At 49.5% G+C, this 17,763-nt stretch overlaps 1 long non-coding RNA gene across 2 annotated transcripts; it reads left to right on the top strand.

Annotated features, from left to right (window-relative positions):
* The first annotated feature begins 3,411 nt into the window (after positions 1–3,411).
* Positions 3,412–9,703, top strand: LOC116891953. 2 transcript variants are annotated; one of them, XR_004386877.1, is made up of 4 exons: positions 3,412–3,779; positions 6,640–6,758; positions 6,868–6,946; positions 8,687–9,703. It is a non-coding gene; the product is annotated as an uncharacterized LOC116891953 (long non-coding RNA). The 2 variants fall into 2 exon arrangements; XR_004386876.1 differs by lacking the exon at positions 3,412–3,779 and having other exon boundaries at positions 5,851–6,758.
* Positions 9,704–17,763: the final 8,060 nt, after the last annotated feature.

Here is a 17,763-nt window from a genome sequence, read left to right as displayed (position 1 = left end):
TGGTGGGGAAGGTGCTGGGAAGGGAGGTGTGTTCATGCTACAACACAAATATTAAGATCAGAGGCCTTGGTTCTCTATGTCCACCACATGGGTCCTGGGGATGAAACTCATACTCACGGACTTAGCAGCAACAGCCTTTACCCACTGAGCCATCATCCTGCCAAGCCTAAACATAGATTTTAGAGTCGGTACGTCATCCACTCGACCACTTATGTAGCATCGCTGAATGCTTGATATTTACGCTGTTTCCATTTTAAAATCATTAAGCAGTGTTACAAAGCACACTGTGACGGTTAATATTGATTTTTAAACCTGGCGAGATGCAGCAGCATCAAGGAAGCTGATCTCTGGCCGTACCAGTGAGGGAGCTCCTAGGCTGGTTTAATTGAGGTGGGTAGACGAATTGTGAAAGTGGGTAGCAGCCTTCCGTAGGCTGCTTCTGAACTGACTAGGAGTGAGAGGAACACCAGCATCCATCTCTCTCTCATTCCTGGCTGTGGATGAAGTGTGAGATGCAGCCTCAAGTTCCTGCTGCCCTGCCTTCCCTTCCCCACTATGATGGACTGTATGCTTGAACCATGAGCCAATCAAATTCCTCCTCCTCAAGAGGCTTCTGTCCGGCATCTCCTCACAGCAGCTAACACACACTCTTTTGTGTATTGATCCTCCCCTGCACTTAACATTGCATTCCTAGAATATTCAGAACTACCCCAAAGGGTGTGAATGAATTAATAATTTTTGATAGAAATTGTAAAATTCTTTTCCAATGAATCAACTAAGCAATTTACAACCTCCACAGGGTATGCCCTCCCCAGGATTAAGAGTACATTAAAAAAGAACATTTAAATTCAGGATGTGGGAATTCCTCTTTTAAATAAAGCAGAGTTTGGGAGTTTGTTGTTGTTTTGGGAGGTTTGCTTGTTTGTGAGTTACCTGTTTCATATTCTAACCACTGAACTGAGTCCCAGGGCACATCCTTAGTCATTTAATAAATAACAATAAACTCGTACAGAGGAGACAAATGGGTCTTGTTAGTAGAAAAAGCTGTAGTAACTGTAGGTGACATTCACTGCTCTTCCTAGACAGAGCAAACAGTCAGATACTGTGAAAATGTGGATGGGCTGTCTACCAGACACACTGTAAAAATGCCGGTGAGCTGTCCACCAGATACTGTGAAAATGGTAAACTATCCAGTGCTCCAAGATGCTAAAGTGGATTAACATGGACACTTGAGTACTTAGACTCACAGGTATGGTGCCTCCAAGAAACCGGTGTTGTGTTAAGGGTCAAAATAAACAAAATAAAAGAGCTGGCAGATTCTACTTACCACAAGAGAATTATCCTAATTCTCTATCTGATTCTATCTGAAAGGGAGAAGCTGCAAAGGTTCCACACTGGAACTGATTTAGTGCAAAATCACCTTGCAAATCCCCCCCTACGTATTTATGAAAAAGATTATTTCTTAAATTAAACGATGTAAAGAATGCTCTTTGTTAAGTTTCTGGTTTCAGTCCCCAACACTACGAAAGAAGGTTCTTTCTCACTAAATGCCTCAGTGATAAATGAAAAATGTTCTTAAGTGTTCCCAAGCACCTGGATATTTTGACTTTGAATTTATTCTGGTCCTACCCACTCCATACCCTGAACCTAGGATAATAGGCAGATACAACCATGCCTGGTTTATGATATACTTTAAAAAAAGGAAATGACCCTGCTTACACACACATGCACGTGCACGCAAACACACACACACACACACACACACACACACACACACACACCCCCCTATCAGGACATATCCTGCTGATTGTAAAGTCAGGATGGAAGCAGCTGGGATAGCCATGTGTTGGTCCAGCTTTGGGCCTGCAGGGCACTTCCCAAGTGTGAAGTGGGAATTGCTCCCGAGGGAAGCTACGGGGCGAGCTTCTGAGCAGTGTAGGACAGGAAATCCACATGCATACAAGATCCCACCGGGAACATTCGTGAAGTGAGACAGGCGAGGACAAAAGTCACCTCCTGTTTCTTTTAAGGGGAGATGCATGTGATAAAATAGCCTTGGAGACCCTGACAAAAAGGAGAGGCAACCTTGAGCCCCTAGCCCTTTCAACAAGGAAATCATAAGATATAGCAACCCTTCATGGAAGAGAAAAGCCCAGATTTTAATAAGAAATTCTCCATTCTTTCCGGCCAGCAAATGCTCTGGACTGTGGAGTTTGCTGCCATGAGTTTGAAGCCAGAGATCCTAGGAGGGTTTGCTATTTCCTGGGTTGGTTGGTTGTTTCTGGATCCCGGGGGGAGCCAGATAGGAGGAATGACACAGGTGGCTCTGCGTGGGCGCCGCCTCGTGGGAAGTGGGGAGCTCAGGCGCGGGTCTGTGGAGAGTGAGTGGGAGCCTTGAGCTTTCAAGTCCTTGAATTCAAGAAAAAAAAGAGTCTGTATGTGGTCAAGTGAACTGGACCTCAACGGTTGCGGTTGCGTAGGGATGGGGGGTCGGGGGAGGCAAGAAACGTCCTAATGAAATGCAGGATTCTGCAAGGTCGCCCTCTGGGAGCCTAAGGGCAAGCGGATCTCAGGATCTGGCCAGCCTGAGAAAAGACAGCCATGAGGACTCTGCACGGTCGCCTCGCCAGGTAAGGGAAAGGGCTAGGTTCAGGACTCTTGTACCAACAACACACGAGAGGGGGGAAGGTACGAGCGCAGAGAGAGAGAGAGAAAGGGAGAGAGAAAAAGGAGGGAGAGAAAGAGCAGAAAGAGAGGAAGAGAAAAAAGAGGGGAGGACGAGAGGAGAGGAGAGGGGAGGGGGGGAGGGGGGAGAGGAGGAGAGGAGAGGAGAGGAGAGGAGGAGAGGAGACAGAGGAGAGAGGAGAGGAGAGAGGAGGGGGGGGAGAGGAGAGGAGAGATAGGAGAGAGGAGAGAGGAGAGAGAGAGGGAGGGAGGGAGAGCAGGCGAGCGCTGGACCCCTCCACCTCTCCTCCGAAGCTGTTGCCATGGCCACTGGAGACTTTTGATGCGAAGCGCCATGACCCCCTCCTCTTCCTTTCCTCGCTCGCTTTCAGGATGACGTCACAGACGTCCGCGTCCCTGACAGGCCACCTGCAGACTGGTCTCGGCTTTAAAGCAGCTGTGCCCCTGTCCCCTCGAAGTCCGGCGGGTGGCCACTGTCCACGTCTGAGAGTGTGCTGGGACTCCAGATCTTCCTATCTCCTCTCGGCGTGAAGGTAGCAGTGGACAGGACAGACGACCGGAGACAGGCAGGTATCCACGGAGGATTCCACCACAGAGCATCCTCCACACCTACCCAGTCCCCGCGCCCACGCTCTCGCTCTGGGGCAAGGGATTTCTTCCAGAAGGAAGCAGAACAGAGGCTTTCCTCCTCGGCTGTCTCAAGTCTTAGTAGTGCCCCCCCCTTCCTCTTGTCAAGGGCTCATCTTGGAAGGGCTGCCAACACCAAGTCCCAACTGGATTCACGAGGTCAAGTCCCTCGAGGGAAGGGAAAGGAGCTGCTCAGCCACAGGTGCGATGTCTCCCTTCCTCCAAACTGGGGTGGGAAGGGATGCGGGGGGGGGGGCGTAGCTGGGAAAGCCGCCCTGAAACTGGCACTGAGCTCTCTTGCCAACTGGAGTAATAGGGTTGCATGAGAGCAAAGCCCCGCGCTGCCGCCGGGTCTCCGGTGCCTTTCGCCCAGACTCTAGGTTTAACCGACCTGTTGCCTGCGGGAAAAGCGTCCCACAAGATGTGAGCGCCAGGAGTCCGCGCTGAAGTCAGCCGCGATCCTGCTGGTGAGCATCCCCAGAGTCCAACGCCCACGGGAGGAAAACGAACACAGTGCTGGGAAAAGCAACGGGTAACCATCCCAAGACAACCAACCCCCTTTCTTACCCTTTGCGACATTAGTTGGTGGCCCCGCTAGCGGGGTGGGGGGGGGAGGGGAAAGGGAAGGGAAGGGAGAGAGAGGCTCAAGGGACTGTGAGGGCCGGAGAAGTAGCTGTTGAAAAGGTGCAAACAGGCCAGATAAATCCCAGGCTTGCCTTTCCACTCTCTGGGATCCTGAATGGAGCTAAGGACACCACTACGTACGGTCTGTACAGCTTCAGCACCATTCATTCGGCACCAGAAGCTGGACAGCACCGGGTCTGCATAGTACCAGAGGTCGGTTCCCGGGCTCTTAAGCAACCAGGCTCATGCCCACAATCCCAGTCTCCATTCAAACGAGGCCAGGAGGTGCGACGCGGTTTGTAGAAGAAAGAGGGCGGGGGTCTGGGGAGGGTGTCGGCTTTCTCATTTCTCCAGGGATTCGGGTGTCTAGGGCATTCTACGTCACCTTCACTACCTAAACCAAAGGGGAATCGCCACATTTGAGTCTGTCTTCTCCCCAAACCCTAGTTGGGGTAAACGAAGGAAAAACAACATGGAGTTGGAGAGAAAAGAAAACAAGGCTATGGTAGGAAGTAGTAGTACATTGTGTCTGGGTGCTGCACCTTTGGGTGTAGATGAAGTCTGCCCCAAATGAGCATCCAGGTACACATTTTTACTTATATATATAATATTTTTAATCTGAAGAAGCCCTAAAAGCCTTTGTAGAGGAGCACAGATAATTGTTTTGGCAGGAAGGAAAAGGCCGGGGGAGGGGGGAGCTGTCACAAAAGGGCTAATGGAGGTGGGGGAGGAGGAGAGCAGAGCGGACAGGACGCCAGCTCTAGTGTGGTTACCAAGCAACCACCCGCAGCCCCTGCTTCCTGTTGCCTTGGCAACAGTGAATGGAGGGGTTTGGGCCGCTGTTTATCTCTGAGTACCTTGATTCTCTAAATTAAATATCTCCTGGTAGCCCCTGCCTCAGTCCTGGCTGCGTGGGAGTCACTGCCATTCTCATGTAATATTCGAGGACACCCTAGGTGATTTTTCCCCCTAAATCAAGGAAATAAGACCCCCGAACTCCTCTCCAACCATACCCTAGCCCAATTCAGAGATGAGATCATAACCTGCCCAGTCATTTTCTTGGGACTTGCAGTTAGGGGTCCTTTTATTTATCCCTTTATAATGTGGAGCTGATCTCCTCTACCTTGTCCCCAACCCCACACCACCCCACCCCACCCCACACCACCACCACCACATTCTTTCCCCTTTAAAGAGAGGTGCAAGGATATTTCCTATTTCCAGTAAGGAATGGGAGGGGGCTATAGATGTTGGTTCCCCAGACACCTCCCATTCTTTTCATGAGAGATGGGTCTGGATTCCAGATTTCCTCACCGCTGAGACTTCACAGAGAATGAAGCCAGGTAGACATGTGTCTCCCTTAACAATCGCCCTATAGCACAGCAGTGTTTGGATTCTCCAAACGTTTATCTATTCTTCCTCCTCTGCATTGGCTTCCTTACAAAACCAGCACTCAGAGGTTCAGTCCTCGTGCCTTTCCCCCTTTCCCTGGGTTGACCAGCTCTGACTACTACTTACCACATCAGCCCCGCATTCATCTGTAACACACGGCGGGAAATCATTGTACCTGCACATTTACAAAGGTGACTGTAGCCTTCTCGTGGGTAGGGTGGGGGAGGGGAAAGCCCAGGAAGTTACCAAGCAACCTGTTTTATACGTTTATCATCTAGAATAGCTCTCGCTAAGAGCCAAGAACCTGCTACTTCCACATGTCCAACACCTGATGACACAGAGAGGGGAAACCTGTTTTAGGCAGTAACTATGAAGATGCCTTGCACCAACAAATCATGTTTCCTTCAGCCTTTCTCTCCACTTGGTGCTAATACATACATACATACATACATACATACATACATACATACAGACAGACAGACAGACAGACAGACAAGCAGGCAGACGGTCAGTCAGGCAGACACATTTATATCAAAATGTCTTTCCTTTACATGTTACTATAGAAACTTCATTTACACCAAATCAAGCAGTTGGTCTGCTTTTTGAGATTTCTGCTCAGAGAAAAGCTTCCCTTTACTAATTCTCTGGGCCAGCTATCACTGATCACATCAGCAATGTCCCATAGCAACAATAGTCCTTTTTTCCTTTTAAAAAATTGTTCTTCCTTCTTTTGCTCATTTCTTCATGGACAAAGGGTTTACTTTCCTTTCAAGAAGATAACTGAGACCTTATTGGCCAGAAAGGAAAAGCCAGTCTCTCATTGGTTGGAATGTATTGCCTCGCCAACCAATAAGAGGATGCCATTTATCCTTTCCTGACTAGCTGAGAGAGCAGGGTACCCAGAATGATTGAATCTGCCTTAGTTTTGTCCAGGAGCAAAGGACAGGTTCCGAATTCTGGAACCCAGAACGAGGGGTTTGCTTTAGCCAGTTGAGATCGCACTTGGTTTCCATGAATCAACTCTTCCGCCTAGCTGTTTGTAGCTCACTTGAGCATAGCCGCGGGCTACATTGTTCTGTATTTTCCCATTTTCTGATGCAGCCTAAATCTATTTCCAAGCCAGTACGGGTTATTCTCGGGGATCAGTACATCAGGGGGTTCATGGATCTGAGATCTCTAGAGACAGAGACTTGGACTTTTAGTGTGAGGGGTTTGGGAAACTTTGGCGGGGGTGGGATGGAGAAATAGAAGAGGGAAGTGTCCCCTCACCTGCAGGGAGCAAGTGTCTCAGTGTTTTGGATTCACTCCACTCAGCCCTGGTGCACTGGGGAAGTTGCACTTTGAGTCTTGGCAGCTGCCAAGGACAGACGGAGACAACGGCCCTCGCACAGGAGCGGAGCAGACGGATCACTTCCTAGGAAGGGTATGGGCAGGTAGGTGCCAAGGTGGGTCCATGGAACTGTACTTGGACTGTTGTCACCATTTATTTCCTTTCTCTCTACTCCAAACCCTGAAATGCTGATGTGTATTTCCACTCCTCAGGGAAAGGTGGGGACAGGGGAGCCCGCTGTCCTCTTCATCTTGGACACACATTCCGACGACAGCTTGCAGGAGCCTGAACGTGAGTATAGTCTCCTCGGTTTGTCTCCCCTTAGTTCCTGGGAGTACAGAGACACCTGAAGGTGCAGGGTGTTGACATGAAGGGCCACCTCCTTTCCCCACCTCCCACCGTTTGCTGAGTTCAACCGGGACCTTGGGCTCCAGTGAAAGACTGTATTAGGGACTCTGATTCCCCAGAAGTTAGTCGTACTTGAAGCAAAGGCTCAAGACCTAACCTTCCTGGAGCGCATCTGGAAAAGCCTCCTAACTTCCCTATGAGCACTGTAGTTCAGGTCCTGTACCCACCCCCACCTCAGACTCTTCCTCCATAACTAAAGCTTCATATTCTCCAGCCTGCCTCACAAAAGGATACATGAAGGCTCAATTAATTGTTTCCATGGTTACATGGAGTGGCCATACTGAGGATTCCTATCACCCATTACTGTCATGAAGTAAAAGAGAGGAGGGGTTTGGGGATGGTTGTCATGGAGGAAACCATGGAAACCAGGGTTGCTAAGGGGACAGCTCTAAATTCAGAGGAAAGAAATGAGAAGTGGGGAATGACACTTAGTGGGGGCTCAAGGGCAGGTCACTTTTCCAAGATCCTATCATCTGGATAGAAGACAGTTATCGGAAGCAATAGTTTGGGCATCTTTCTCCAACTCAGCAAGGAGCCAGAGTTTAAGAATTTCAGAGACTCCGAATCGCCCACCCTCAGGCCAAAACCGTTGCCACTGTATCTACAAGGAGAAAAGCAATGGGAACGGATGGGTCCCAGTCACTCGATGCTGCTCCATCTCTAGCCTCTGCCTCTTTGCCACTGTTTTGCCAGGCTACTTAGTAAGAGCCCCCACTCTCTCAGGGAGCTCGGCACAGGGCAGTGACTCGGTTGGTAGCTTTTGAGTCAGGGATGCTCGAATCTAGGTCTGCAAAGTGGTCTAGGGATCGCTTCTGAGATTCTCTCCAAAGTCATCATCTGTCACCTGAAGGTCCCTAAGGAAATCCCTTTCCTCCCAGAAATACTGTATGACCCTCTCCTACCGCCCACTCATGCTTAGCAGCTCAGTCAGACTTGTCCTTTAGCGGGCACTGAGGCAGACTCTCAACCTCAGAGCGGTCCTGGGTTCAGACTGTGGAGCGGCACAGTCCCTCGCATCCCCCACAAAGAACTCAGAGTTAGTCAGGCCTGCGTAGAGCTCTGCCCCAACCCAGGCTATAGGCTCTGAAGGGATTGGACTGAGAACCTTCTCCAAGCATCCTCATCTGTCTCAGGATTTTCTCCGTGTCCAGGCAAGCCCTTCCCCAGTCTAGATGAACAGAATGCATCAAAGGATGGGGGAGGGGTGGGGCAAAGAGGAAGAGCTAGCAATTAAAAAGCAAAAGAATTAAAAGCACCAATCGGGAAGAGTAATTATCCTTCAGCTGCTGCAGAAATACAATTAGGGCCATGCGCTCTTGGAGCTGCCAGGATATTGTGGCTTTTCCTAATTAAGGAGCGGATGTGCCCTGCCCGTGCAATTAGAGGCTGGCCCAGGCCGTAGGGCCTCGCCTACCTTCTATCAGCGTAGTGAAAGGACAATTAACTGTACAGCCTACATCCCCTGCCTGCTCTCCCACTTGACTTTGAATTGTGACTCATGAGACCCGTGAGGATGTTCATCTTGGGCCCTGAGGATCCTTGGGAAGGGGAGAAGAGGCCGGGATGGGCACTACCTGGCTTGCTTTTTTTTTTTTTTTAAATCCTTTCTCTGTGATAGTGCAGGCTTTTATAATTCGTGAAGAAGATATAGAGAAACGAGCTACCCAGCTGCTTCCCGTGAGAAATAAGATGTCCCTATGGTTAAAGGAAGTGTGTTCGGGAAGGGGTAAGAAAATTATTTCTCCCCAGTTTTGAGCAGAGGCTCTAGGGAATTCTTAGGTGTAGGATCAGGGGCAGGCAGGGTGCCATGGGAATATGGACAAAGCAACAGGAGTGGGCACAAAAGTTGGCCTTCCCTACAGGAGTGTCCAGCTGATGGCAGGTGGTGTGCCAAGGCCCGGAGGAGGTGGCTAGCAAGACCATGGACAGACCAGCCCTGTCTGGAAGACTAGTGATTTTGTTGTTGTGTCTGTGTCCAACAACAAGTCCCAGTCTGCCACATGGTGTTGGCCACGTCAGCGGCTGCAGGGAGTTGGGCTGGGAGGGGAGCCCCACTTCTGGATATATTTTTCCTGCCTTCTATGTTTCCTAGCAAACACCTCCAGAAACTACCAGACTCGGCCGAGGATACCTCAGAGGGACTTCTCCAGAAACAAGGACATTGGCTCTAGCGTGGGACGGGGGACAGGATGCCTGTCCTCAGGGAGTGGTGGGTTGCCCTGTACCTGCAGACCCTCATTCACCCTGCAAGCTCCTCCTTCCTGAGAGACCACCACACGAGACACACAGAGGGCAGATGACAGTGTGGACCAGCACAGGAGCATGGACTTCTAACCTTAGGGTTCAGGAGCAAGGGGGTCACAGGATCCTGGCTGATCTGGAGTATCTGTGCCTGCGTGTGGGAAGGAAGGTTATAGTTACAACTTCCCACTTCCAAGAAACAGAATTTCAGAAGCCTTGCCCCCAGCCTGTGCTTGGAGGTCACCTTGATGGCAAAAGTAGTCAATGCCCCACAAATGTGCTTTAAGTCCAGCACCTGGAAAAGCAGAGGCAGGTGGGTTTTTGTTAAATTCAAGGCCAGCCTGGTCTACATAGCAAACCTTTGTCTCAAAATGGGAGAAAGAAAGAAAGAGATAGAACGAACACACACACACACACACACACACACACACACACACACACACCGCCCCATCCTTTTTCTGGGTGTCACGTAGCCCAGTCTGGCCTTAAATTCCCTATGTGCTGAGGGTGATCTTGAACTCCTGAACCTCCTGCTTCCATCCCGAGTGCTGGAACTACAGGCATGTGCACAACCATAGCTGGGAAACAAACCCGAGGCTTCACACAAGAGAAGCAAGCACTTCACTGAGCCCTTCTGCTCCTTTGCTTCCTCTTTTATTCCCTTCTTCTCACACTCTCTGCCTCCTGTTCCTCCCCTCCCTCCCTCTCCCCTCCCTCCCCCTTTCTCTCTCCCTCCCTCCTTCCTAACTTTCCTTTTCATTCTTATACTAGAGATAGAGCCTAGGGTCTCACACACGCTAAGCCTGCGCGGTTCCCATCTTGCCCGGTCCGGGTCACCTTGCCATAAGGTGGGCACCAAGTCCTAACGTTGACACCCTTGGTAGAAATAAATTTCTGAGCAATAAACTCAAGTGCCTCCTCTGTTTCTTTCCAAGCAGAGTCCCACTGCCGTCCCCAACCCACGAAGCAGAGCACGTTACAGTGTCTTACACCTAGATTGGCTCGGGAGCTGTGCGCTTTTAGAAAACAGGAAAATGTAGTCTTTGACTAAGCTCAGCGGGGACAGTAACTAACCCCCGGAAGCTGTGCAACCTTCAGGCAAGGGGCTTAGCCTCTCTGAACCAGGTCATTCCATCCAGCCATCGCCCCCCCTCCTACACATGGCTCCTTCCAGTTTTCAGCTTCTTCAGCTTCTTGCTCCAACCCTGCCAGTAGGCAGCCTGTCCTACTGAAAATCTCACTCACACTTGAGAAGTCTATAAGTTGGGTCATTCAGCAGGTGTTGGGCCTGCAAATGGCAGTGGGGACATGCACTTACCCGTGTGGTGTGTGTGTGTGTGTGTGTGTGTGTGTGTGTGTGTGTAGAGAGAGAGAGAGAGAGAGAGAGAGAGAGAGAGAGAGAGAGAGAGAGAGAGAGAATTCACAGCTGACAAGAGGAGAGAAGGGGACTCAGCTCTCCCCCCAGCTGCCCTCAGCATCCAGGGGTGGCATGGGGTAGCTGTATTCATGATGCAAATATGTAGGAAGGCGGAGGGAAGGGAGGTTTATCTCGGATCTGAGAGCTGGATAAGTGCCCCTGTGGGTGCGGAGCAGAGTCCTGCCTCTGAAGTCAAACAGCTCAGTTTCAAGCCACCTTCCACAACTTTTATCGCTGTGTGACTTCGAGCCAGGCACTTGCCATCTCTGAGCTTCAAACTCTCAACTGTTGTGTATAACTGATCCCACCCCCCTAGTTAGTTTGTTATGATAATTAGGCAAGGGGGAGGCATCATAACACATGAAGGCATTTAGGTCTCCCCTTGTCACCAGGCAGTCTAAGCCACCTCTTTTACTTTGAAGTCAGAGTAAGTGAGAACTACTAGCCTCTCTCTGTATGCAGTTTTATCAGCCCATTTAAGTATTAATCCCTTTCCCCAGAGTAGCACCATGTCTATTTCAAGCCAATCAATATATAATTAAAAAAGAGATTGGCCAAACCTCTCCATTTAAAGACATAAATCAAGGTTTAGAGTGGTTGCAACTTGCCTCTTAATTACTTGGCAAAAGGGACAATTCTTTACTTTCTAAAGTAAGGCGAGGTTCGAGGAGCTCTAGAACACAAAGGAGCGGTTAACTTGGGTCGGATCTTCGGTCTCTGTAACTCCATCAATGCCTCTTTCCAGAGTCCGGCTGCTTACCTCTGCGGTGGTAAGATCGCCTAGCAGCACGGTTCCCGTAATATGCAGGGCCGCAGCGCCCTCTGCTGGTTCTTTTGGGTTCCGGTTCTTTAGTGGCCGTTCTTCGGAGGATGGGTCAGAGAACCTAAGAAGAGGGTGTGGATGGGGAGGGGAACACCCCTATAGAAGAAGGGGAGGGGGTGGGATAGAAGGCTTATTCCGGGAAACCGGGGAAAGGGAATAACATTTGAAATGTAAATAAAAAAGTATCCAATAAAAGAGAGAGGAAAAAAAAAAAAGAACCAATCCAGACCTTGCAAAATCAGAATCTGGGGCTGTGACCCAAATGTTTGGTGGTGTTTCAGGCTCTTTGGATCAGTCAAAACTAAGGACCACTGATTTAAGGATTGGTTTGATGCGTGAAAAAGACATACCTTAAAACAGAACAAGCAATAGGGAGAATAAAATTCTCCAGATGGAACTACCCTGGTTGTGAATCCATCTGGTGGTTCATGATAAAAATAAATAAATAAAGTGTGATATTAACGTGGGTTGCACATTCTCAGGAGTTGGGAGAAGCATAATGGTACCTCAAACATCTAGATTCAAAGTCCAGCCACCCTTGAGTTTGGAGTGCTGTTGGAAGGGGCAGCTGTGTGAGTAAGGTGATGGAATGATTTAAATGTGGTCCCTTCAGTCCCTCTGACTCGGTCCTGGTTCTGGACCATGGCTAAACATCTTGTTAGCCTGTAGACATATTGATTGGCTGGGTGTGTTTTCTATCCCCAGCAATACACACCAAGTTGCTGGGTTCCCCCTCGTTTTTCAGTGAGTCCAACAGGTAATGCCTATGGCGCCGGCATGTAAAGACCCATCACTCTGAAAGCCGAACAGATGAGCATCCCTTTGAGATCTACACCCAGTCCAGCATCAGGGGCATCCCCTCAGCACCCCCAGTTGTTCTCAGAAAGAGTCCACATGGCAGGTAGGACTGTGCATTGTGCACACCCATTTGCAAAAGCAAAACATCAAGTCTCGTGTCACAAATGCTTCCTTTCTCCCTCTCCCTCTTGCTGTGTAGCTAATGGTAAACTTGAACCTCTGATCCTCCTGCCTCCACCTCTCAAGTGCTGTGACAGAAGCGGTCCAGAAGCAGGACCAAGTTCCAGATCGGCTGTGAGAGGGTCTGAGGGACTAAATCATTTAATGACTTTACTGGCACAGCTCCTCCCAACAGCACTCCAAACTCACCTGGTTTAGGTGGTGCTGGGGATCAAATCGTGCTTCCTGATTGAAAAGACGGAGAGGAAGGGGTCCCTAGAGGTGGGTTCAGTCAGGGTCCCAGCTCTTGAAGTTTCTGTTATGGAAAAGCTATGCTCCTACCAATCCCTCAGGGTCTGACTCCAGGGTTAGGAAAGTGAGCCCAGTGGCTCCCCTTACAAAGTGAGTATGGTCCCTGCCATCAAACCATCAACGTGCCAGCTGTCACCAGTGCCTGGGACCTCTTTGCTGTTGTTGGGTTATATTTCTGTCATAATCCAAAAGATGTTCCAGAAATGTTGGCATCTTAAATGTTTCTTTTAGGCCAGCTGGATAGCTCAGCTGGTAAATGAATTTGCTGCTATTGTTGATGAACCTGAGTTGAACACCTAGGACCATGGTAGAAAGAGAGAAACAAACACTCCTTTGAGTTATCTTACACGCACACGCACGCGCACACCATAAAATATGAGCGCTGAAGACAAAGCTGGGTTGGTAGAATGTTTGCATGTAGGATCCCGTGAGGTTCCGCCCTCTGCACCTAATCCACTGGGTATGGTAGCACATGCCTATAACCTTAACACTTGGAAGATGGAGATAAGAATTCCAAGGTCATCCCTGGTGCAGAGCAAGTTAGGGGCCAACCTGAGCTACACGGGACTCTAATAAAAGATACAGGCGAGTGAGATGATGGTTGGAGCTGAAGGCGATTGCTGCCATGGTGGATGGCATGAGTTTTATCCCCGGAACCCCCATGGAGGAAGGTGAGAAGCAACTGTCATAAGTTGTCCTCTGACTCCCGCACCCACTGCATGGCATGGGCACACCGGCACACGTACAAAATAAATGGACCCAAAACCAAAAGGCCCCAAACATTCCCAAGTCAACAAAACCCAACTGCCTGCCACAACCGAATCTCCATAGTACAGCCATTTTGATCTCAGCTCTACCCATCGGCTTTTGTTTTGTTTTAGAGACCGGTCACTTGTAACCCAGGTGGCCTCTAACTTGCTATGTAGCCAAGGATGACTATGTAAGCCTCCCCACCTAAGTGTTGGGGCTACAGGCATGTGTGCCCACCACTACTACCCAGCACGGCATCTTTTCTTCTTTTCTTTAGATGGTGGCTCCCTACGTAGCCCTGGCTGGTTACCATGCCCACCACATCGTTGCCCTTTTAAAAGCATACGAAAGACTCTGTTGATTTTTTACCTTCCCAAAGTGCTCTAAGAAAATCACACTGGTTAAGAACTTCTCCCACCACTTCTGGAGCTCTGGAAATGGCTTTCTATAAAGGGTTGGTCCTTCCCATACAGTGAGCTCAAACTCATAGATCCCCTACTTCTGGCCTCTGACAAAAGAACCGTTCACACTCACATTCTCTGATGCCTTGGCAATCCACTCGCTTGTTCCATAGATCAACTGGAACAAATGGCTTGCTAATCAAAATTTGGTTTTGTCCCTCTCTAAGGTCTCAGATTTTTGGCCCATCCTCAACTCGAGCAGCCTACATTTCTTCCAAACTGCGCTCCTGGGGCGTAGGTTGACTCAAGAAGGGAAAGCACGCCCTGGTCTGCTGGCTTTAGGGTCCAGAGCCACGGGCACCTATACTTATACCCTGTTCATACAACACCTGTTTGCTCCTTTTGGGGAAAAAAGGCGTATCTACGAGGGTTTCACGTGAAAGAAGGGGATACCATGGGTTGGTGAGAGAGGGCAAAGACAGGGTCAAGCAAGATCTAAGCACATCGTGCACAGGTACGAACACATCGACAAAGCCCACTGCTTTGTACAAATGATCTGAGTTAAGTTAGCCTTCCTTTAAAATTTTACTTTCTATTCTGTCCTTCTGGTTGTGAGCCTAGCCTTTGATGGCTGAGTAGAGCCAGCTTTCCAGTCCTAACTTTATTTTTTTAATATCTTTTAATTATTTGGGAATTAAACCTATAAACATCCAATGCATTTTAAACATATTCATTCCCATTCCTCCTAGATCTACTGGCCACCCTCTCCCTTCCAATCTCGGGTCGTTTTTTCTTTTACTGCGACCCACTGATTCCAGTTGCCGCTGCCCAGGTTTGCACGGATGTGGAACTAGCCACTAGAGCGCAGTCGGTCGACCTATCCATAGCCACATTCTGTTGACTCATCCAGGAAAGCCAGCTCTTCTCTCTCCCAGCAACTATCGGCAGCTAAGGATGGGGAGGGCTTGTGAGCTGCTGCAGGACTCAAGCTCTTGAAAGGGTGACCGTGCTGATCCTGCGGAGGCAGCCCCAGGGGCTGTGAAGTTAAGAGTGCTGTGGTCCTGTCTTGTCCAGGAGACATGGACATGACCCCAGTCCTCTTCCTCCTGCTCTTGCTCTTACAGTCTCTCTGCCCAGTCTTCCAAGATGGTCTTGAGCTTTGGGGAGAAGGGGTGGGCCATAGATGTCTCCTCTTGCCCACTGCACAAAGAAACTACTCTAATGAGGTCTGGGGTTGCACTAATCGAATGTACGAGTATACAAATTTTAAGGGCAGTTTGATACTGTCAGTTTAGCAAAACAGTAGTAGATTTGATTCTGGGGCCTATGAGCTCCTCTAGCTTTTCCTTTTTAAATTTATTTTTAAAAAAACCTATATTGTGTGTGAGTGAGTGTGTGTGTGTGTGTGTGTGTGTGTGTGTGTGTAAGGACTGGGGTGGGTGTGGGTGGGTGAGTAAGCATGCCCCTGAATGTTAGAGGACTACTTCAGGGAGTTTCTTGTTGGTTGGGGTATCTCGTTTCTGCCTACCCTAGCTGGCCAGAGAGCTTTGGTTAATTTTTCTGTCTCCATTACCATCTCACTGTAGCACTGTAGGAGTACTCTGTCTCTTCCCCTCCCCCTCTTCCTCTCCCTTCCTTTCTCCTCTGTGTAGCTTTGGCTGTCTTGGAACTTGCTCTGTAGATCAGGCTGGCCTGGAACTCAGAGATCCACCCGCCTCTGCCTCCTGAGTGCTGGGATTAAAGGTGTGGGCAGCCATGCCCAGCACTGCATCAGCTTTCTAAGAAGGTTCAGGGATCAAATTCAGGTCATCGGGTTTACCCAGCAAGCACCTTTTTACTTCCGAGGCAACTCTCCCATCCCCCTTTTAAAAACTTTTCATAGGGAAATGAGTATACGAATAAAATACACAAAGGAATACTTAATATGGGTGTGGTGGCAAAATGCTGTAATACCAGTACTTAGGATGTCAGAGGCAAGAGGATCAGAAGTTCATTCACAACTACACAGAAAATACGAACTTGATACTACAAAAAAGAAGGAAAATGAGACAGCCTGGGCTACAGGAGATCTTGTCTCGAAAAACAAAACAAAAAATAAAAAAACACAAATTAAATAAATATTGAAAAAGCAATGCAGAAAAAGCAAACCTGATTTTTTTTTCAAGTTTAAAGAATACTGTATTATTTCACCCGGTTCTCAGAACTCCGAGACTGGAGGGGCTGCAGTTCAACCTAGGCAGATTTGGGTGTGCTCCTTGTGGCTTTAAGTCTTTGAAGTTTGACGTTCACTAGGCGTCAGGTCAGAAACCAGACGTTCCATTCAGTTTTTTACTAACTTCCTAAACACTGCCCTCTCCCGGCGCAGACCACGCGCTCCTCCTACGGTAGCCCCACCCCTTCTGACTGGCACGCCTACTCCAGGAGGAGCAGGATCAGCCAATTCGAAGAGGCCTTAGGCGGGCCCTACGCCCCAGCGAACCAATAGACAGGCAGCCGAGGCCCGGCATGTCCGGGCAAGCAACTTCTGCTGCCGTCAAGGCTTCCACGTGAAAGCCGAAAAGTGCGGCCTGGTCTTCAGGTGAGCTAGGGGACCGCCACAGGGAGCCCGGGGCTGCCGGTTCCTGTCGCCAGCCTCACGTGGCTCTAGGGTTGGGGTGGTGTGCAGCCAGGCCGGAACGCGGCCTCACGCGGTCTTTCCCAACTTGGAGCCGGTGGTCATCAGGGGACCGCGTGGACGTTGAGCGTCCACTGCACGCCTCAGCTGTGAGGATTGCGGCCTGCCCTCATACTTAAAAAACAAACAAACAAACAAACAAAAAAACTGGTCCGGTAAGCTTTTGGGTAGCATTGGGGACCTTATTGCGCCAGCCTTTCTCAAACTGGGGTCTTCACAATCGTGACTTGAGGGTGGGGTCTCGGGTCCTGTCCCCAAGCTTTGCCTTCTACCTGGGGCGGTTGATGGTTAAGGGACAGTGACTTTCTGATGTCATCAGGTTATTTCGTGCCAGAACAGTGTCTAGACAGGCCCGCTGACGGAGGTCGGGTCTACCAGCATGGCAGGTGGGACCCTTATGCCAGTGACGATTCTGGCCTTGCAGTTTTTTGGGAACCTTCTCATCTGGAGTCCTCTTGGGTCAGGGACCCTCACATGAAGGCCAAGTGCCTACCATACTGGCCAGAGAGAATTATGATGTGGAACATCTGTACGTGGCTTTGCTGAAAGAGCTGTGTCCTCTGAATACTTCTCTCGAGCTAAACTGAGTGAGTGTCATTCAGGGCTGTGGGCTGTGGAAGTGCGTTCCCGTGATAATTGTTAGTTCTGGCACGTCCACAGGTTCAGGGACTATAGAAAATGACTGCCTTTATCTTTTCAAACAAATGCAAAAATACGGAGACCTCTTCTCCGGGGAACCTAATTTTAGCTTCTTTCAAACCTTGCCAGCAGGGGGTAGGAGAGTCCATCCTCCTGCCCCCAACCGGAAGTCCGTGATCAGCAGGGCTAGCACAGGTCTTGTAGGCCAGGTTTTCTTCCTTTGCTGGGCTAAGGCAAATTGAGGTTCCGAATTTTTGTCAGTTCTGAGATGTGGTTTGTGGAAATGAGGAAGTTGCTGACAACCTCTTTAAAGAGGGGGTACTATTCAGAGAGCAGATGAGCAAGCCGAGAGCAGTTGTGTCAGCATGGGTCACTGAGCCTCCCCCTGGCTAAGTGGACCATTACTCCTAGTGCACATGCTGGCATCAGCAAACACAGACTGTTCTTTCCTCTCCTCTGCTACTGCTACTCCACCCTGTGTCTTAG

The sequence above is a fragment of the Rattus rattus genome, chromosome 2, assembly GCF_011064425.1.
Source record: "Rattus rattus isolate New Zealand chromosome 2, Rrattus_CSIRO_v1, whole genome shotgun sequence".
NCBI classification, from domain to species: domain Eukaryota; kingdom Metazoa; phylum Chordata; class Mammalia; order Rodentia; family Muridae; genus Rattus; species Rattus rattus.
The sequence above is the reverse complement of the archived record's forward strand: the minus strand, read 5'-3'. Positions and strand labels throughout refer to the sequence as shown.